Source organism: Phyllobates terribilis, unplaced genomic scaffold, assembly GCF_046119375.1.
Source record: "Phyllobates terribilis strain yellow unplaced genomic scaffold, ASM4611937v1 Scaffold_160__1_contigs__length_4322635, whole genome shotgun sequence".
In the NCBI taxonomy this organism is placed as follows: domain Eukaryota; kingdom Metazoa; phylum Chordata; class Amphibia; order Anura; family Dendrobatidae; genus Phyllobates; species Phyllobates terribilis.
Window position 1 is genome coordinate 3,732,624 of NW_027362920.1, and position 20,856 is coordinate 3,753,479.

The window sequence follows — 20,856 nt, forward strand, 5'->3', positions numbered from 1 at the left end:
GCATAACTCCACCTCTTTAAACACAGCACCTTCACCCCCTGCTGTTCCCACCCGCCTCAACACCGTTGGAAGGGAGGAGAACCAATTAAGGCGGGGGGTGGGGTGGAACGAGCAGCTGTCTACCCTTAGCAGGAGGGCTCCTGATTACATACCTCTCCTGCTGCTGCTGCTGCTGGCTGTCCAGCAGCAGACTGAAGGTGGCTGCTGCTGTGCACAGGTATATAAAGGCTCAGAGCCTATTATGACACGCGCAGCCAGCGTTCCATTGCCACATTCCATCTACTGCAGGCAGGATACCTGGCTGGCTGAATGTCGCTGAGAAGCTCACAGAGACCGCCATAAGCAACAGTTTAACAGAATGCCACAGACTAATCAACCAAACTTTTTGGCTTGGGTTCTCTTTTATAGTCTGCAGGCATTAAATGAAAGAAGTCAGTGTTCCAGCAGAAGGAGACAACGTTTCAGAAAAGGCATTGTAGCAAACCAAAAAAGAAATTTTAAGCGCAGCAGAGTAACCAGCGCACATACCTGTTAGCTCAGGTGAGTTTAAAAGGCTGCTGTTGATAACAAGGGCATTTGCTAAATAGATGGTGTGTGTGCAACAATACACTGAAAGGTCAATTATATTGTGCAGCTTATCTCACCACCTGTAGTTATTTAGGTGAAAGCTCCAAAATGCTTGCCTAATATGTCTGTTTATCCAAAAGGAAGTAAAAAGGGAGAGCTAGAAAGATAGCATTGCATCACATTACATGGCAATGCAATGCACAGTTGCTGAAGTTGAACCAAAATGAGCTTGTAATCTGGCTTCTGCAACTTTGAACATGAAAAATCCAATGAGGAGAAGAAAAGCAAAGCCAAAGAGTCCATCCCAAAATCCGACAAACAAGCAAAATGAACAAAAAACATTGAATTCAATTCTTTCTGATTTTAGAAACTGCATTAAAGAAGGTGTGCACCGGTCCTGGAGATACTGCAATACCAGGTCAATGCGTGGAGTGGACAGAGCAAGCTCTTTTTCCATCTCCCTGTTCTAAAAATCCATTTAATATATGGTCCCCAGATAGGGGACGTATCAGATATTAAACTGATAAGAACAGATACTACACTTGATCTTAGCCAAAAGGCCGCGAAGCGATAACCAGAATTGGTTTCAAACTACGGAGCCACCCAAGGATCCTGAAAAGTCCATTTGTGGAGATGAGCTCCTGGACTCCCGTTAAGAAGACATGTTGTCAACCTCTAGATCCCTTACATGCCTGCACTTTTCGGCTTGCTGCTGCTGCAATCCACGCGTTTTAGATCTGCATAACTCCACCTCTTTAAACACAGCACCTTCACCCCCTGCTGTTCCCACCCGCCTCAACACCGTTGGAAGGGAGGAGAACCAATTAAGGCGGGGGGTGGGGTGGAACGAGCAGCTGTCTACCCTTAGCAGGAGGGCTCCTGATTACATACCTCTCCTGCTGCTGCTGCTGCTGGCTGTCCAGCAGCAGACTGAAGGTGGCTGCTGCTGTGCACAGGTATATAAAGGCTCAGAGCCTATTATGACACGCGCAGCCAGCGTTCCATTGCCACATTCCATCTACTGCAGGCAGGATACCTGGCTGGCTGAATGTCGCTGAGAAGCTCACAGAGACCGCCATAAGCAACAGTTTAACAGAATGCCACAGACTAATCAACCAAACTTTTTGGGTTGGGTTCTCTTTTATAGTCTGCAGGCATTAAATGAAAGAAGTCAGTGTTCCAGCAGAAGGAGACAACGTTTCAGAAAAGGCATTGTAGCAAACCAAAAAAGAAATTTTAAGCGCAGCAGAGTAACCAGCGCACATACCTGTTAGCTCAGGTGAGTTTAAAAGGCTGCTGTTGATAACAAGGGCATTTGCTAAATAGATGGTGTGTGTGCAACAATATACTGAAAGGTCAATTATATTGTGCAGCTTATCTCACCACCTGTAGTTATTTAGGTGAAAGCTCCAAAATGCTTGCCTAATATGTCTGTTTATCCAAAAGGAAGTAAAAAGGGAGAGCTAGAAAGATAGCATTGCATCACATTACATGGCAATGCAATGCACAGTTGCTGAAGTTGAACCAAAATGAGCTTGTAATCTGGCTTCTGCAACTTTGAACATGAAAAATCCAATGAGGAGAAGAAAAGCAAAGCCAAAGAGTCCATCCCAAAATCCGACAAACAAGCAAAATGAACAAAAAACATTGAATTCAATTCTTTCTGATTTTAGAAACTGCATTAAAGAAGGGGTGCACCGGTCCTGGAGATACTGCAATACCAGGTCAATGCGTGGAGTGGACAGAGCAAGCTCTTTTTCCATCTCCCTGTTCTAAAAATCCATTTAATATATGGTCCCCAGATAGGGGACGTATCAGATATTAAACTGATAAGAACAGATACTACACTTGATCTTAGCCAAAAGGCCGAGAAGCGATAACCAGAATTGGTTTCAAACTACGGAGCCACCCAAGGATCCTGAAAAGTCCATTTGTGGAGATGAGCTCCTGGACTCCCGTTAAGAAGACATGTTGTCAACCTCTAGATCCCTTACATGCCTGCACTTTTCGGCTTGCTGCTGCTGCAATCCACGCGTTTTAGATCTGCATAACTCCACCTCTTTAAACACAGCACCTTCACCCCCTGCTGTTCCCACCCGCCTCAACACCGTTGGAAGGGAGGAGAACCAATTAAGGCGGGGGGTGGGGTGGAACGAGCAGCTGTCTACCCTTAGCAGGAGGGCTCCTGATTACATACCTCTCCTGCTGCTGCTGCTGCTGGCTGTCCAGCAGCAGACTGAAGGTGGCTGCTGCTGTGCACAGGTATATAAAGGCTCAGAGCCTATTATGACACGCGCAGCCAGCGTTCCATTGCCACATTCCATCTACTGCAGGCAGGATACCTGGCTGGCTGAATGTCGCTGAGAAGCTCACAGAGACCGCCATAAGCAACAGTTTAACAGAATGCCACAGACTAATCAACCAAACTTTTTGGGTTGGGTTCTCTTTTATAGTCTGCAGGCATTAAATGAAAGAAGTCAGTGTTCCAGCAGAAGGAGACAACGTTTCAGAAAAGGCATTGTAGCAAACCAAAAAAGAAATTTTAAGCGCAGCAGAGTAACCAGCGCACATACCTGTTAGCTCAGGTGAGTTTAAAAGGCTGCTGTTGATAACAAGGGCATTTGCTAAATAGATGGTGTGTGTGCAACAATATACTGAAAGGTCAATTATATTGTGCAGCTTATCTCACCACCTGTAGTTATTTAGGTGAAAGCTCCAAAATGCTTGCCTAATATGTCTGTTTATCCAAAAGGAAGTAAAAAGGGAGAGCTAGAAAGATAGCATTGCATCACATTACATGGCAATGCAGTGCACAGTTGCTGAAGTTGAACCAAAATGAGCTTGTAATCTGGCTTCTGCAACTTTGAACATGAAAAATCCAATGAGGAGAAGAAAAGCAAAGCCAAAGAGTCCATCCCAAAATCCGACAAACAAGCAAAATGAACAAAAAACATTGAATTCAATTCTTTCTGATTTTAGAAACTGCATTAAAGAAGGGGTGCACCGGTCCTGGAGATACTGCAATACCAGGTCAATGCGTGGAGTGGACAGAGCAAGCTCTTTTTCCATCTCCCTGTTCTAAAAATCCATTTAATATATGGTCCCCAGATAGAGGACGTATCAGATATTAAACTGATAAGAACAGATACTACACTTGATCTTAGCCAAAAGGCCGAGAAGCGATAACCAGAATTGGTTTCAAACTACGGAGCCACCCAAGGATCCTGAAAAGTCCATTTGTGGAGATGAGCTCCTGGACTCCCGTTAAGAAGACATGTTGTCAACCTCTAGATCCCTTACATGCCTGCACTTTTCGGCTTGCTGCTGCTGCAATCCACGCGTTTTAGATCTGCATAACTCCACCTCTTTAAACACAGCACCTTCACCCCCTGCTGTTCCCACCCGCCTCAACACCGTTGGAAGGGAGGAGAACCAATTAAGGCGGGGGGTGGGGTGGAACGAGCAGCTGTCTACCCTTAGCAGGAGGGCTGCTGATTACATACCTCTCCTGCTGCTGCTGCTGCTGGCTGTCCAGCAGCAGACTGAAGGTGGCTGCTGCTGTGCACAGGTATATAAAGGCTCAGAGCCTATTATGACACGCGCAGCCAGCGTTCCATTGCCACATTCCATCTACTGCAGGCAGGATACCTGGCTGGCTGAATGTCGCTGAGAAGCTCACAGAGACCGCCATAAGCAACAGTTTAACAGAATGCCACAGACTAATCAACCAAACTTTTTGGGTTGGGTTCTCTTTTATAGTCTGCAGACATTAAATGAAAGAAGTCAGTGTTCCAGCAGAAGGAGACAACGTTTCAGAAAAGGCATTGTAGCAAACCAAAAAAGAAATTTTAAGCGCAGCAGAGTAACCAGCGCACATACCTGTTAGCTCAGGTGAGTTTAAAAGGCTGCTGTTGATAACAAGGGCATTTGCTAAATAGATGGTGTGTGTGCAACAATATACTGAAAGGTCAATTATATTGTGCAGCTTATCTCACCACCTGTAGTTATTTAGGTGAAAGCTCCAAAATGCTTGCCTAATATGTCTGTTTATCCAAAAGGAAGTAAAAAGGGAGAGCTAGAAAGATAGCATTGCATCACATTACATGGCAATGCAATGCACAGTTGCTGAAGTTGAACCAAAATGAGCTTGTAATCTGGCTTCTGCAACTTTGAACATGAAAACTCCAATGAGGAGAAGAAAAGCAAAGCCAAAGAGTCCATCCCAAAACCCGACAAACAAGCAAAATGAACAAAAAACATTGAATTCAATTCTTTCTGATTTTAGAAACTGCATTAAAGAAGGGGTGCACCGGTCCTGGAGATACTGCAATACCAGGTCAATGCGTGGAGTGGACAGAGCAAGCTCTTTTTCCATCTCCCTGTTCTAAAAATCCATTTAATATATGGTCCCCAGATAGGGGACGTATCAGATATTAAACTGATAAGAACAGATACTACACTTGATCTTAGCCAAAAGGCCGAGAAGCGATAACCAGAATTGGTTTCAAACTACGGAGCCACCCAAGGATCCTGAAAAGTCCATTTGTGGAGATGAGCTCCTGGACTCCCGTTAAGAAGACATGTTGTCAACCTCTAGATCCCTTACATGCCTGCACTTTTCGGCTTGCTGCTGCTGCAATCCACGCGTTTTAGATCTGCATAACTCCACCTCTTTAAACACAGCACCTTCACCCCCTGCTGTTCCCACCCGCCTCAACACCGTTGGAAGGGAGGAGAACCAATTAAGGCGGGGGGTGGGGTGGAACGAGCAGCTGTCTACCCTTAGCAGGAGGGCTCCTGATTACATACCTCTCCTGCTGCTGCTGCTGCTGGCTGTCCAGCAGCAGACTGAAGGTGGCTGCTGCTGTGCACAGGTATATAAAGGCTCAGAGCCTATTATGACACGCGCAGCCAGCGTTCCATTGCCACATTCCATCTACTGCAGGCAGGATACCTGGCTGGCTGAATGTCGCTGAGAAGCTCACAGAGACCGCCATAAGCAACAGTTTAACAGAATGCCACAGACTAATCAACCAAACTTTTTGGGTTGGGTTCTCTTTTATAGTCTGCAGGCATTAAATGAAAGAAGTCAGTGTTCCAGCAGAAGGAGACAACGTTTCAAAAAAGGCATTGTAGCAAACCAAAAAAGAAATTTTAAGCGCAGCAGAGTAACCAGCGCACATACCTGTTAGCTCAGGTGAGTTTAAAAGGCTGCTGTTGATAACAAGGGCATTTGCTAAATAGATGGTGTGTGTGCAACAATATACTGAAAGGTCAATTATATTGTGCAGCTTATCTCACCACCTGTAGTTATTTAGGTGAAAGCTCCAAAATGCTTGCCTAATATGTCTGTTTATCCAAAAGGAAGTAAAAAGGGAGAGCTAGAAAGATAGCATTGCATCACATTACATGGCAATGCAATGCACAGTTGCTGAAGTTGAACCAAAATGAGCTTGTAATCTGGCTTCTGCAACTTTGAACATGAAAAATCCAATGAGGAGAAGAAAAGCAAAGCCAAAGAGTCCATCCCAAAATCCGACAAACAAGCAAAATGAACAAAAAACATTGAATTCAATTCTTTCTGATTTTAGAAACTGCATTAAAGAAGGGGTGCACCGGTCCTGGAGATACTGCAATACCAGGTCAATGCGTGGAGTGGACAGAGCAAGCTCTTTTTCCATCTCCCTGTTCTAAAAATCCATTTAATATATGGTCCCCAGATAGGGGACGTATCAGATATTAAACTGATAAGAACAGATACTACACTTGATCTTAGCCAAAAGGCCGAGAAGCGATAACCAGAATTGGTTTCAAACTACGGAGCCACCCAAGGATCCTGAAAAGTCCATTTGTGGAGATGAGCTCCTGGACTCCCGTTAAGAAGACATGTTGTCAACCTCTAGATCCCTTACATGCCTGCACTTTTCGGCTTGCTGCTGCTGCAATCCACGCGTTTTAGATCTGCATAACTCCACCTCTTTAAACACAGCACCTTCACCCCCTGCTGTTCCCACCCGCCTCAACACCGTTGGAAGGGAGGAGAACCAATTAAGGCGGGGGGTGGGGTGGAACGAGCAGCTGTCTACCCTTAGCAGGAGGGCTCCTGATTACATACCTCTCCTGCTGCTGCTGCTGCTGGCTGTCCAGCAGCAGACTGAAGGTGGCTGCTGCTGTGCACAGGTATATAAAGGCTCAGAGCCTATTATGACACGCGCAGCCAGCGTTCCATTGCCACATTCCATCTACTGCAGGCAGGATACCTGGCTGGCTGAATGTCGCTGAGAAGCTCACAGAGACCGCCATAAGCAACAGTTTAACAGAATGCCACAGACTAATCAACCAAACTTTTTGGGTTGGGTTCTCTTTTATAGTCTGCAGACATTAAATGAAAGAAGTCAGTGTTCCAGCAGAAGGAGACAACGTTTCAGAAAAGGCATTGTAGCAAACCAAAAAAGAAATTTTAAGCGCAGCAGAGTAACCAGCGCACATACCTGTTAGCTCAGGTGAGTTTAAAAGGCTGCTGTTGATAACAAGGGCATTTGCTAAATAGATGGTGTGTGTGCAACAATATACTGAAAGGTCAATTATATTGTGCAGCTTATCTCACCACCTGTAGTTATTTAGGTGAAAGCTCCAAAATGCTTGCCTAATATGTCTGTTTATCCAAAAGGAAGTAAAAAGGGAGAGCTAGAAAGATAGCATTGCATCACATTACATGGCAATGCAATGCACAGTTGCTGAAGTTGAACCAAAATGAGCTTGTAATCTGGCTTCTGCAACTTTGAACATGAAAACTCCAATGAGGAGAAGAAAAGCAAAGCCAAAGAGTCCATCCCAAAACCCGACAAACAAGCAAAATGAACAAAAAACATTGAATTCAATTCTTTCTGATTTTAGAAACTGCATTAAAGAAGGGGTGCACCGGTCCTGGAGATACTGCAATACCAGGTCAATGCGTGGAGTGGACAGAGCAAGCTCTTTTTCCATCTCCCTGTTCTAAAAATCCATTTAATATATGGTCCCCAGATAGGGGACGTATCAGATATTAAACTGATAAGAACAGATACTACACTTGATCTTAGCCAAAAGGCCGAGAAGCGATAACCAGAATTGGTTTCAAACTACGGAGCCACCCAAGGATCCTGAAAAGTCCATTTGTGGAGATGAGCTCCTGGACTCCCGTTAAGAAGACATGTTGTCAACCTCTAGATCCCTTACATGCCTGCACTTTTCGGCTTGCTGCTGCTGCAATCCACGCGTTTTAGATCTGCATAACTCCACCTCTTTAAACACAGCACCTTCACCCCCTGCTGTTCCCACCCGCCTCAACACCGTTGGAAGGGAGGAGAACCAATTAAGGCGGGGGGTGGGGTGGAACGAGCAGCTGTCTACCCTTAGCAGGAGGGCTCCTGATTACATACCTCTCCTGCTGCTGCTGCTGCTGGCTGTCCAGCAGCAGACTGAAGGTGGCTGCTGCTGTGCACAGGTATATAAAGGCTCAGAGCCTATTATGACACGCGCAGCCAGCGTTCCATTGCCACATTCCATCTACTGCAGGCAGGATACCTGGCTGGCTGAATGTCGCTGAGAAGCTCACAGAGACCGCCATAAGCAACAGTTTAACAGAATGCCACAGACTAATCAACCAAACTTTTTGGGTTGGGTTCTCTTTTATAGTCTGCAGGCATTAAATGAAAGAAGTCAGTGTTCCAGCAGAAGCAGACAACGTTTCAGAAAAGGCATTGTAGCAAACCAAAAAAGAAATTTTAAGCGCAGCAGAGTAACCAGCGCACATACCTGTTAGCTCAGGTGAGTTTAAAAGGCTGCTGTTGATAACAAGGGCATTTGCTAAATAGATGGTGTGTGTGCAACAATACACTGAAAGGTCAATTATATTGTGCAGCTTATCTCACCACTTGCAGTTATTTAGGTGAAAGCTCCAAAATGCTTGCCTAATATGTCTGTTTATCCAAAAGGAAGTAAAAAGGGAGAGCTAGAAAGATAGCATTGCATCACATTACATGGCAATGCAATGCACAGTTGCTGAAGTTGAACCAAAATGAGCTTGTAATCTGGCTTCTGCAACTTTGAACATGAAAAATCCAATGAGGAGAAGAAAAGCAAAGCCAAAGAGTCCATCCCAAAATCCGACAAACAAGCAAAATGAACAAAAAACATTGAATTCAATTCTTTCTGATTTTAGAAACTGCATTAAAGAAGGGGTGCACCGGTCCTGGAGATACTGCAATACCAGGTCAATGCGTGGAGTGGACAGAGCAAGCTCTTTTTCCATCTCCCTGTTCTAAAAATCCATTTAATATATGGTCCCCAGATAGGGGACGTATCAGATATTAAACTGATAAGAACAGATACTACACTTGATCTTAGCCAAAAGGCCGAGAAGCGATAACCAGAATTGGTTTCAAACTACGGAGCCACCCAAGGATCCTGAAAAGTCCATTTGTGGAGATGAGCTCCTGGACTCCCGTTAAGAAGACATGTTGTCAACCTCTAGATCCCTTACATGCCTGCACTTTTCGGCTTGCTGCTGCTGCAATCCACGTGTTTTAGATCTGCATAACTCCACCTCTTTAAACACAGCACCTTCACCCCCTGCTGTTCCCACCCGCCTCAACACCGTTGGAAGGGAGGAGAACCAATTAAGGCGGGGGGTGGGGTGGAACGAGCAGCTGTCTACCCTTAGCAGGAGGGCTCCTGATTACATACCTCTCCTGCTGCTGCTGCTGCTGGCTGTCCAGCAGCAGACTGAAGGTGGCTGCTGCTGTGCACAGGTATATAAAGGCTCAGAGCCTATTATGACACGCGCAGCCAGCGTTCCATTGCCACATTCCATCTACTGCAGGCAGGATACCTGGCTGGCTGAATGTCGCTGAGAAGCTCACAGAGACCGCCATAAGCAACAGTTTAACAGAATGCCACAGACTAATCAACCAAACTTTTTGGGTTGGGTTCTCTTTTATAGTCTGCAGGCATTAAATGAAAGAAGTCAGTGTTCCAGCAGAAGGAGACAACGTTTCAGAAAAGGCATTGTAGCAAACCAAAAAAGAAATTTTAAGCGCAGCAGAGTAACCAGCGCACATACCTGTTAGCTCAGGTGAGTTTAAAAGGCTGCTGTTGATAACAAGGGCATTTGCTAAATAGATGGTGTGTGTGCAACAATATACTGAAAGGTCAATTATATTGTGCAGCTTATCTCACCACCTGTAGTTATTTAGGTGAAAGCTCCAAAATGCTTGCCTAATATGTCTGTTTATCCAAAAGGAAGTAAAAAGGGAGAGCTAGAAAGATAGCATTGCATCACATTACATGGCAATGCAATGCACAGTTGCTGAAGTTGAACCAAAATGAGCTTGTAATCTGGCTTCTGCAACTTTGAACATGAAAAATCCAATGAGGAGAAGAAAAGCAAAGCCAAAGAGTCCATCCCAAAATCCGACAAACAAGCAAAATGAACAAAAAACATTGAATTCAATTCTTTCTGATTTTAGAAACTGCATTAAAGAAGGGGTGCACCGGTCCTGGAGATACTGCAATACCAGGTCAATGCGTGGAGTGGACAGAGCAAGCTCTTTTTCCATCTCCCTGTTCTAAAAATCCATTTAATATATGGTCCCCAGATAGGGGACGTATCAGATATTAAACTGATAAGAACAGATACTACACTTGATCTTAGCCAAAAGGCCGAGAAGCGATAACCAGAATTGGTTTCAAACTACGGAGCCACCCAAGGATCCTGAAAAGTCCATTTGTGGAGATGAGCTCCTGGACTCCCGTTAAGAAGACATGTTGTCAACCTCTAGATCCCTTACATGCCTGCACTTTTCGGCTTGCTGCTGCTGCAATCCACGCGTTTTAGATCTGCATAACTCCACCTCTTTAAACACAGCACCTTCACCCCCTGCTGTTCCCACCCGCCTCAACACCGTTGGAAGGGAGGAGAACCAATTAAGGCGGGGGGTGGGGTGGAACGAGCAGCTGTCTACCCTTAGCAGGAGGGCTCCTGATTACATACCTCTCCTGCTGCTGCTGCTGCTGGCTGTCCAGCAGCAGACTGAAGGTGGCTGCTGCTGTGCACAGGTATATAAAGGCTCAGAGCCTATTATGACACGCGCAGCCAGCGTTCCATTGCCACATTCCATCTACTGCAGGCAGGATACCTGGCTGGCTGAATGTCGCTGAGAAGCTCACAGAGACCGCCATAAGCAACAGTTTAACAGAATGCCACAGACTAATCAACCAAACTTTTTGGGTTGGGTTCTCTTTTATAGTCTGCAGGCATTAAATGAAAGAAGTCAGTGTTCCAGCAGAAGGAGACAACGTTTCAGAAAAGGCATTGTAGCAAACCAAAAAATAAATTTTAAGTGCAGCAGAGTAACCAGCGCACATACCTGTTAGCTCAGGTGAGTTTAAAAGGCTGCTGTTGATAACAAGGGCATTTGCTAAATAGATGGTGTGTGTGCAACAATATACTGAAAGGTCAATTATATTGTGCAGCTTATCTCACCACCTGTAGTTATTTAGGTGAAAGCTCCAAAATGCTTGCCTAATATGTCTGTTTATCCAAAAGGAAGTAAAAAGGGAGAGCTAGAAAGATAGCATTGCATCACATTACATGGCAATGCAATGCACAGTTGCTGAAGTTGAACCAAAATGAGCTTGTAATCTGGCTTCTGCAACTTTGAACATGAAAAATCCAATGAGGAGAAGAAAAGCAAAGCCAAAGAGTCCATCCCAAAATCCGACAAACAAGCAAAATGAACAAAAAACATTGAATTCAATTCTTTCTGATTTTAGAAACTGCATTAAAGAAGGGGTGCACCGGTCCTGGAGATACTGCAATACCAGGTCAATGCGTGGAGTGGACAGAGCAAGCTCTTTTTCCATCTCCCTGTTCTAAAAATCCATTTAATATATGGTCCCCAGATAGGGGACGTATCAGATATTAAACTGATAAGAACAGATACTACACTTGATCTTAGCCAAAAGGCCGAGAAGCGATAACCAGAATTGGTTTCAAACTACGGAGCCACCCAAGGATCCGGAAAAGTCCATTTGTGGAGATGAGCTCCTGGACTCCCGTTAAGAAGACATGTTGTCAACCTCTAGATCCCTTACATGCCTGCACTTTTCGGCTTGCTGCTGCTGCAATCCACGCGTTTTAGATCTGCATAACTCCACCTCTTTAAACACAGCACCTTCACCCCCTGCTGTTCCCACCCGCCTCAACACCGTTGGAAGGGAGGAGAACCAATTAAGGCGGGGGGTGGGGTGGAACGAGCAGCTGTCTACCCTTAGCAGGAGGGCTCCTGATTACATACCTCTCCTGCTGCTGCTGCTGGCTGTCCAGCAGCAGACTGAAGGTGGCTGCTGCTGTGCACAGGTATATAAAGGCTCAGAGCCTATTATGACACGCGCAGCCAGCGTTCCATTGCCACATTCCATCTACTGCAGGCAGGATACCTGGCTGGCTGAATGTCGCTGAGAAGCTCACAGAGACTGCCATAAGCAACAGTTTAACAGAATGCCACAGACTAATCAACCAAACTTTTTGGGTTGGGTTCTCTTTTATAGTCTGCAGGCATTAAATGAAAGAAGTCAGTGTTCCAGCAGAAGGAGACAACGTTTCAGAAAAGGCATTGTAGCAAACCAAAAAAGAAATTTTAAGCGCAGCAGAGTAACCAGCGCACATACCTGTTAGCTCAGGTGAGTTTAAAAGGCTGCTGTTGATAACAAGGGCATTTGCTAAATAGATGGTGTGTGTGCAACAATATACTGAAAGGTCAATTATATTGTGCAGCTTATCTCACCACCTGTAGTTATTTAGGTGAAAGCTCCAAAATGCTTGCCTAATATGTCTGTTTATCCAAAAGGAAGTAAAAAGGGAGAGCTAGAAAGATAGCATTGCATCACATTACATGGCAATGCAATGCACAGTTGCTAAAGTTGAACCAAAATGAGCTTGTAATCTGGCTTCTGCAACTTTGAACATGAAAAATCCAATGAGGAGAAGAAAAGCAAAGCCAAAGAGTCCATCCCAAAATCCGACAAACAAGCAAAATGAACAAAAAACATTGAATTCAATTCTTTCTGATTTTAGAAACTGCATTAAAGAAGGGGTGCACCGGTCCTGGAGATACTGCAATACCAGGTCAATGCGTGGAGTGGACAGAGCAAGCTCTTTTTCCATCTCCCTGTTCTAAAAATCCATTTAATATATGGTCCCCAGATAGGGGACGTATCAGATATTAAACTGATAAGAACAGATACTACACTTGATCTTAGCCAAAAGGCCGAGAAGCGATAACCAGAATTGGTTTCAAACTACGGAGCCACCCAAGGATCCTGAAAAGTCCATTTGTGGAGATGAGCTCCTGGACTCCCGTTAAGAAGACATGTTGTCAACCTCTAGATCCCTTACATGCCTGCACTTTTCGGCTTGCTGCTGCTGCAATCCACGCGTTTTAGATCTGCATAACTCCACCTCTTTAAACACAGCACCTTCACCCCCTGCTGTTCCCACCCGCCTCAACACCGTTGGAAGGGAGGAGAACCAATTAAGGCTGGGGGTGGGGTGGAACGAGCAGCTGTCTACCCTTAGCAGGAGGGCTCCTGATTACATACCTCTCCTGCTGCTGCTGCTGCTGGCTGTCCAGCAGCAGACTGAAGGTGGCTGCTGCTGTGCACAGGTATATAAAGGCTCAGAGCCTATTATGACACGCGCAGCCAGCGTTCCATTGCCACATTCCATCTACTGCAGGCAGGTTACCTGGCTGGCTGAATGTCGCTGAGAAGCTCACAGAGACCGCCATAAGCAACAGTTTAACAGAATGCCACAGACTAATCAACCAAACTTTTTGGGTTGGGTTCTCTTTTATAGTCTGCAGGCATTAAATGAAAGAAGTCAGTGTTCCAGCAGAAGGAGACAACGTTTCAGAAAAGGCATTGTAGCAAACCAAAAAAGAAATTTTAAGCGCAGCAGAGTAACCAGCGCACATACCTGTTAGCTCAGGTGAGTTTAAAAGGCTGCTGTTGATAACAAGGGCATTTGCTAAATAGATGGTGTGTGTGCAACAATATACTGAAAGGTCAATTATATTGTGCAGCTTATCTCACCACCTGTAGTTATTTAGGTGAAAGCTCCAAAATGCTTGCCTAATATGTCTGTTTATCCAAAAGGAAGTAAAAAGGGAGAGCTAGAAAGATAGCATTGCATCACATTACATGGCAATGCAATGCACAGTTGCTGAAGTTGAACCAAAATGAGCTTGTAATCTGGCTTCTGCAACTTTGAACATGAAAAATCCAATGAGGAGAAGAAAAGCAAAGCCAAAGAGTCCATCCCAAAATCCGACAAACAAGCAAAATGAACAAAAAACATTGAATTCAATTCTTTCTGATTTTAGAAACTGCATTAAAGAAGGGGTGCACCGGTCCTGGAGATACTGCAATACCAGGTCAATGCGTGGAGTGGACAGAGCAAGCTCTTTTTCCATCTCCCTGTTCTAAAAATCCATTTAATATATGGTCCCCAGATAGGGGACGTATCAGATATTAAACTGATAAGAACAGATACTACACTTGATCTTAGCCAAAAGGCCGAGAAGCGATAACCAGAATTGGTTTCAAACTACGGAGCCACCCAAGGATCCTGAAAAGTCCATTTGTGGAGATGAGCTCCTGGACTCCCGTTAAGAAGACATGTTGTCAACCTCTAGATCCCTTACATGCCTGCACTTTTCGGCTTGCTGCTGCTGCAATCCACGCGTTTTAGATCTGCATAACTCCACCTCTTTAAACACAGCACCTTCACCCCCTGCTGTTCCCACCCGCCTCAACACCGTTGGAAGGGAGGAGAACCAATTAAGGCGGGGGGTGGGGTGGAACGAGCAGCTGTCTACCCTTAGCAGGAGGGCTCCTGATTACATACCTCTCCTGCTGCTGCTGCTGCTGGCTGTCCAGCAGCAGACTGAAGGTGGCTGCTGCTGTGCACAGGTATATAAAGGCTCAGAGCCTATTATGACACGCGCAGCCAGCGTTCCATTGCCACATTCCATCTACTGCAGGCAGGATACCTGGCTGGCTGAATGTCGCTGAGAAGCTCACAGAGACCGCCATAAGCAACAGTTTAACAGAATGCCACAGACTAATCAACCAAACTTTTTGGGTTGGGTTCTCTTTTATAGTCTGCAGGCATTAAATGAAAGAAGTCAGTGTTCCAGCAGAAGGAGACAACGTTTCAGAAAAGGCATTGTAGCAAACCAAAAAAGAAATTTTAAGCGCAGCAGAGTAACCAGCGCACATACCTGTTAGCTCAGGTGAGTTTAAAAGGCTGCTGTTGATAACAAGGGCATTTGCTAAATAGATGGTGTGTGTGCAACAATATACTGAAAGGTCAATTATATTGTGCAGCTTATCTCACCACCTGTAGTTATTTAGGTGAAAGCTCCAAAATGCTTGCCTAATATGTCTGTTTATCCAAAAGGAAGTAAAAAGGGAGAGCTAGAAAGATAGCATTGCATCACATTACATGGCAATGCAATGCACAGTTGCTGAAGTTGAACCAAAATGAGCTTGTAATCTGGCTTCTGCAACTTTGAACATGAAAAATCCAATGAGGAGAAGAAAAGCAAAGCCAAAGAGTCCATCCCAAAATCCGACAAACAAGCAAAATGAACAAAAAACATTGAATTCAATTCTTTCTGATTTTAGAAACTGCATTAAAGAAGGGGTGCACCGGTCCTGGAGATACTGCAATACCAGGTCAATGCGTGGAGTGGACAGAGCAAGCTCTTTTTCCATCTCCCTGTTCTAAAAATCCATTTAATATATGGTCCCCAGATAGGGGACGTATCAGATATTAAACTGATAAGAACAGATTTTTCTTTTCTTTTTTTTTTCTCTTTTCTTTTTTTTCCCTCAGATGGGGAAATCCACGGTCTATAGTCACGACCAAAGGAACTTCCTTCCAAACAGCTGCATCATCTCAACGACACAAATGCTGCTCCCATCATCACCGGAAAATTTTTATTTCTTCTTTTTAAACCTTACACAGAAAACAAGATCAAGAAGTATTTACAAAATATCTCCACTTTTTAACTTTCCATATTCCCTCCGCATCCACTTCCCCTCTCCTCTTTTTGTCCCATAGGAAACACACATACATCTTCCCCATAATCACCTTCACACTATCCTTTACAGCAATTTCCTTCCTTTTAAACACATACACATTCCTCACATCCCATAACACTTCCTTTATACACGCAAGCATCAACCACAAGACTCGTTCCTTCGTCCCATCACATATTCCCAAACCAAACATAAACAACTCAAAGGACAACAAATTCACACCACACAATTCTTTACACAAAGGCCCCATTCTCCCAATCACATCTCTAGCATACTGGCAATTCCAAAAAACATGCAACACACTTTCCCTTCCACCACAGCCATTTCTTGGACACGTTTCACTCCTCACTAAACCTCTATTCCTCTGAAACTCTCTTACTGGCAACACTCCATGCAAAGACTGCCACACAACCTCACTCTGCTTATTTGTCATACCACCCATCCGCACCTTCTTCCATACTTTTTGCACATCACACCCTCTCACCAAATTTATTCCACTCTCCATTTCTCTACACTCAATCATCCTGTACACAGCCTTCTTATTTCCCAACAACCTCACATCCACATCACACAACTCATACTTCACCAAAAACTTATAAACCCACACATACCACACGGGCACCTCAAAAGCAACCGGACACCGCAAATCCCTCTCTCTCCACTTCAAACGAAAAGAATAAGCCCCAAATAAATATCCACACATACATGAAAACTTTCCATCGCCCATAATCACTTTCAGCACAAACACCACAATATTCACACCCAAAAAAACTTCTAAATTTGGAAAACCCAAACCACCTTTCTCCATACGCTTCACCAACACTTCCCTCCGCGCCCTCTCCATTTTAGAATTCCACAAAAAAACAAACAAAATCCTATTCAATCCTCTCAAAACCATATAACCTGGTGGAAACACAACTGCAACATATAAAAAAATAGGCAACACCACGCTTTTAATGACTAAGATTTTTCCAAAGAAAGTAAGGCTTCTCAACTTCCAAAAACATAACTTCTTTTCAACCTTCTCTTTCGCATCATCCCAACTTTCTTTCCCATCCAATCTTTCTGAAAACTTCACTCCCAAAACCTTAATGGGCCCACTCACTACGTTCACACCTACATCTCTACTCAAAATACCACTTCCAAAAACCTTACACTCACTCTTTTCCCAATTCACTTTAAATGCAGACGCACCACAAAAGATAGACACTAACAACTTCACCCGCCTCACCGAACATTCAGAATCACATAATACACACACGTCATCCATATAACCACTCACCTTCCACTCTCTTCCTCCACCTCCCGGCACTTGCACACCTCGAACCACTTTATCCTTCCTCAACATACACAACAAAGGTTCAATTGCACAAATAAAAGCCACAGGGGATAACGGACACCCCTGCCTCACGCCCGAATGCACATTCACTCTCCTACCGACATAACCGTTCATTAAAACACAACTATAAATATCTGTATATAGACTTCTCACTCTCCCAACAAAATCAGCAGGAAAACCCATTCTCAGCAACACTCTAAACAAAAAACCATGCGACAACCTATCATACGCCTTTTCAAAATCCAGGCTCAACAAAAACACACTCTTCTTCCGGCTCATACAATCCCATAGACAATCTCTCAATATACACACACACTCGTGAATCCGTCTCCCAGGTACTGCACAACACTGCTCATCCCCAATCACACTCTCTATCACATCACGCATCCTATTTGCCATTAATTTTGCGTAGATCTTATAATCACAGTTCAATAATGTTATTGGCCTCCAGTTTTTCAGACTCTTCAAATCACCCTTTTTCGGAATCAATACAACCATACCTGCACGCATACTACCTGCCACCTCCATATTTTCCCACATATACTTACAAAAATCCACAAAATCACTCCCAATCACATCCCACATCATGCGGTAAAATTCTACTGGAAGACCATCCTCCCCCGGCGTCTTATTCAAAGCCATACTACACATAACCTTCCATACTTCATCACTTGTCACAGCATCCATCAGCCTCTCTCTTTCCGCCTCATTCAATTTACTCTCTAACGTACTCAAAACATCATTCTCCAAACACTCATCCCTCCACTTTACAGCATACAAATCCTCATAAAACTTTGCCACTTCCTCACACATATCCTCTCCACTCACCTCGCTTCCATCTGCTCCATTCAACACACACATATTTTGCTTTTTCCCAAAAACCTTCTTGAAAAAAAAACGTGAACATTTTTCATCATACTCCAAATTATCAACTTTTGCTCTAAAGACAATACTCCTCCCTTTTTCCAACAAGAACTCATGAACCTCCTTTTTCACTTGTAAAATATCCTCCTCCACCTCCATCCCTCCCTCCCTCAATTTATACAAGAAACTTAAACGTGCATTTAAACTCACAAAATGTCTCCTCTTGACTGCTGCCATCTTATAACCCAAATTTTTGAAAAAAATTTTTGTCTGTTTTTTAACCCAATCCCACCACCCACAAACATTCCCAAAACCATTTTTACACTCACACCACTCCTCATACCGTCTTGCATATTCCTTTCTTACTTCCTCATACTCCAATAACTTAACATTCAACTTCCACAAACCTTTCCCAAACACCCCATTCACATTCACATCCAACTCACACGACATGCACACATGATCTGAAAACAAAACATTCTCCTGCTTATAGTCAACAGGAATCATATTTTTTGAAATAAAACAGTAATCCAATCTAGATTGTATTCTTCCACTTTCGGAAAAGAAGGTATTTAACAAAGGCCTCACTTTACATACACTTTGCATATCATGCAAATCAAAATCACTAACCAACTCTAACAAAGTTTTCCCAGACACATCCACATTCACTCTCCCCACATCACAATTCATATCACCCACAATCACCACAGGCATTCTTCCCGGAACAAAAAGTTTAATTTTTTCAAATAACTTTTTCCGGTCATTTTTCTCCACCGGCGCATAAACATTAATAACACAAAATTTAACATTTTTATACTCAAAATTTGCTAAAATGCACCTCCCCACATCAATCACCACATAATCACTCAAAACCACCTCCCTCCCTTTAACTAAAATCCCCACACCATCATTTTTATTACATGCACTCCCCGACCACACAGATGCTCCATGAGACCATTCATCTCCTCTCACCCCATCCACCACTCCACACTCTTGCAAACAAAAAATCGATGCATTCTTCATAGCCAAAAAATCAAAAATTGCAGCCCTCCTGGCCTTATTTTTAAACACTCTCACATTTTGTGAAATTATAGTAAAACCCATTTTTTCCTTTTTTAAACCTCCTAAAAAAAACGAAAACAGAAAAGTTACAAAAACACTACAAAAACTCCACTCACAAGAAAAAGCCTTTGACTTAAGTCAAAGCTTATAATAGGCATTATCACGCATATTGCAAGGCAACCTTAACCAGCACCCCCACTATCTTCTTCCACCATCTGAACCGAGCAACTCGTTTCCGAGCCGCTAGCAGCATCACCATCACCCCACCTTGCTTTCTTGGCACCCACTTTTCGCTGCGGTGCCTTGATATCTTCTTCATCATTTGCCCCACCACCCTCCCTGTGACACTTTCTACTCCCCCCACCCTCATCGGAGAAGTACTCCTCAATATTCTCAGGATCTGAAGGGTGTGATGACCCTTCCCCAGTTTCCATACAATCTGCAGCATCTACAACGTCCTGAAAGTCCAACGTATCCGGACACCTTCCTTCTCCCGCTGCATTCATCTGCCCCTCCATTCTCCTCAATTCTTTCACAAGCTCCTTCTCCATTTTAGGTGCCTTTTTCTCCTTCTGGTAAGCAGGCCTCAGACTCACAGTTTCAGGGGCAGACCTTTCACTCTGCCTCCTCTGCTCTCTCTCCATTCTAGCAGTTTCTCTTTCTATCTGCTGCAAAACCCTCCTCTCCTCCTCCTCCTTTTTCCTCTCCTTATCAGTTTTCCTGGGCACACCCTGCGGGCAATCTTTAAACATGTGCTCACCACTTCCACACATGTCACAAGCCTTGGGCTTCGGGCACGCACTTGCCACATGCCCCTCCTCTTTGCAGTTACGGCAACATTGCCCTTTCTTACATGCATCCTGCACATGTCCAAAGCAGTAACATTTCCTGCAATACATAGGCTGCCCTACATAGTAAAGGAAGCCCCTATGTCCCGCCACAGAAAAATTCGCAGGAGGATGTCTAAAGCCTCCCACACTTCCAGGATTCTTCTTCAGTTTCACCCGAAACTTGTATTTGCAGTTGAAAATACCTAAAGAATTAAACTGCTTTTCCCCTTTACGCACATAATCACAGTACCGTGCAAGGAAGCCTTCAAGCAATGCTGGCTCAGTAAAAGGGTTATAAACTGTTACCCACACAATCTTTTCTTGAAGTCCAAACAAGGGTTCAAACCACACCCCTTCCAAGAAAGGATCATCAGTGTGACTCCGAAGCCACTCAAACACATCAAGGCAGGTATTTTCTTCTACAAAAGTCACGTCATATGTACCTGATTTAGGAAACTCGTTGACGCTGTAGAAGTCGCCTCGTTTTGCTCCAGCTTTTCCTTCCAAAAGTTTCTCCACGATGAAGGACACATTATTCCTCTCGGAAACTGATGGATCCACTCCAATTCGGATAGTATTCTTCACGAAGTTCATCTTCAAAACCTGTCGGTATAATACCACAGAAAATCGCCAAATCCTTTCGCAAAAAGGCCTGGATTCCTCCAGAGAACTCGCACCTATCAGGCTGCAACCAAATGGTCTTAGCCAAAAGGCCGAGAAGCGATAACCAGAATTGGTTTCAAACTACGGAGCCACCCAAGGATCCTGAAAAGTCCATTTGTGGAGATGAGCTCCTGGACTCCCGTTAAGAAGACATGTTGTCAACCTCTAGATCCCTTACATGCCTGCACTTTTCGGCTTGCTGCTGCTGCAATCCACGCGTTTTAGATCTGCATAACTCCACCTCTTTAAACACAGCACCTTCACCCCCTGCTGTTCCCACCCGCCTCAACACCGTTGGAAGGGAGGAGAACCAATTAAGGCGGGGGGTGGGGTGGAACGAGCAGCTGTCTACCCTTAGCAGGAGGGCTCCTGATTACATACCTC

General features: G+C 44.3%; 11 non-coding genes and 1 pseudogene across 11 annotated transcripts; all 12 read right to left on the bottom strand.

Annotated features, from left to right (window-relative positions):
• Positions 1-948: 948 nt before the first annotated feature.
• Positions 949-1,139, bottom strand: LOC141207215 (U2 spliceosomal RNA). The gene has a single exon (XR_012277636.1). It is a non-coding gene; the product is annotated as a U2 spliceosomal RNA (small nuclear RNA).
• Positions 1,140-2,254: 1,115 nt separating this feature from the next.
• On the bottom strand, positions 2,255-2,445 carry LOC141207685 (U2 spliceosomal RNA). The gene has a single exon (XR_012278013.1). It is a non-coding gene; the product is annotated as a U2 spliceosomal RNA (small nuclear RNA).
• A 1,115-nt stretch (positions 2,446-3,560) lies between these two features.
• On the bottom strand, positions 3,561-3,751 carry LOC141207131 (U2 spliceosomal RNA). Its single transcript, XR_012277554.1, has one exon. It is a non-coding gene; the product is annotated as a U2 spliceosomal RNA (small nuclear RNA).
• Positions 3,752-4,866: 1,115 nt separating this feature from the next.
• LOC141207686 (U2 spliceosomal RNA) lies at positions 4,867-5,057 on the bottom strand. The gene has a single exon (XR_012278014.1). It is a non-coding gene; the product is annotated as a U2 spliceosomal RNA (small nuclear RNA).
• A 1,115-nt stretch (positions 5,058-6,172) lies between these two features.
• LOC141207687 (U2 spliceosomal RNA) lies at positions 6,173-6,363 on the bottom strand. The gene has a single exon (XR_012278015.1). It is a non-coding gene; the product is annotated as a U2 spliceosomal RNA (small nuclear RNA).
• Positions 6,364-7,478: 1,115 nt separating this feature from the next.
• On the bottom strand, positions 7,479-7,669 carry LOC141207688 (U2 spliceosomal RNA). Its single transcript, XR_012278016.1, has one exon. It is a non-coding gene; the product is annotated as a U2 spliceosomal RNA (small nuclear RNA).
• Positions 7,670-8,784: 1,115 nt separating this feature from the next.
• Positions 8,785-8,975, bottom strand: LOC141207690 (U2 spliceosomal RNA). Its single transcript, XR_012278018.1, has one exon. It is a non-coding gene; the product is annotated as a U2 spliceosomal RNA (small nuclear RNA).
• Positions 8,976-10,090: 1,115 nt separating this feature from the next.
• On the bottom strand, positions 10,091-10,281 carry LOC141207691 (U2 spliceosomal RNA). Its single transcript, XR_012278019.1, has one exon. It is a non-coding gene; the product is annotated as a U2 spliceosomal RNA (small nuclear RNA).
• Positions 10,282-11,396: 1,115 nt separating this feature from the next.
• On the bottom strand, positions 11,397-11,587 carry LOC141207692 (U2 spliceosomal RNA). Its single transcript, XR_012278020.1, has one exon. It is a non-coding gene; the product is annotated as a U2 spliceosomal RNA (small nuclear RNA).
• A 1,112-nt stretch (positions 11,588-12,699) lies between these two features.
• LOC141207693 (U2 spliceosomal RNA) lies at positions 12,700-12,890 on the bottom strand. Its single transcript, XR_012278021.1, has one exon. It is a non-coding gene; the product is annotated as a U2 spliceosomal RNA (small nuclear RNA).
• A 1,115-nt stretch (positions 12,891-14,005) lies between these two features.
• LOC141207694 (U2 spliceosomal RNA) lies at positions 14,006-14,196 on the bottom strand. The gene has a single exon (XR_012278022.1). It is a non-coding gene; the product is annotated as a U2 spliceosomal RNA (small nuclear RNA).
• A 1,115-nt stretch (positions 14,197-15,311) lies between these two features.
• Positions 15,312-15,516, bottom strand: LOC141207311 (U2 spliceosomal RNA; annotated as a pseudogene).
• Between the last annotated feature and the right edge of the window lie 5,340 nt (positions 15,517-20,856).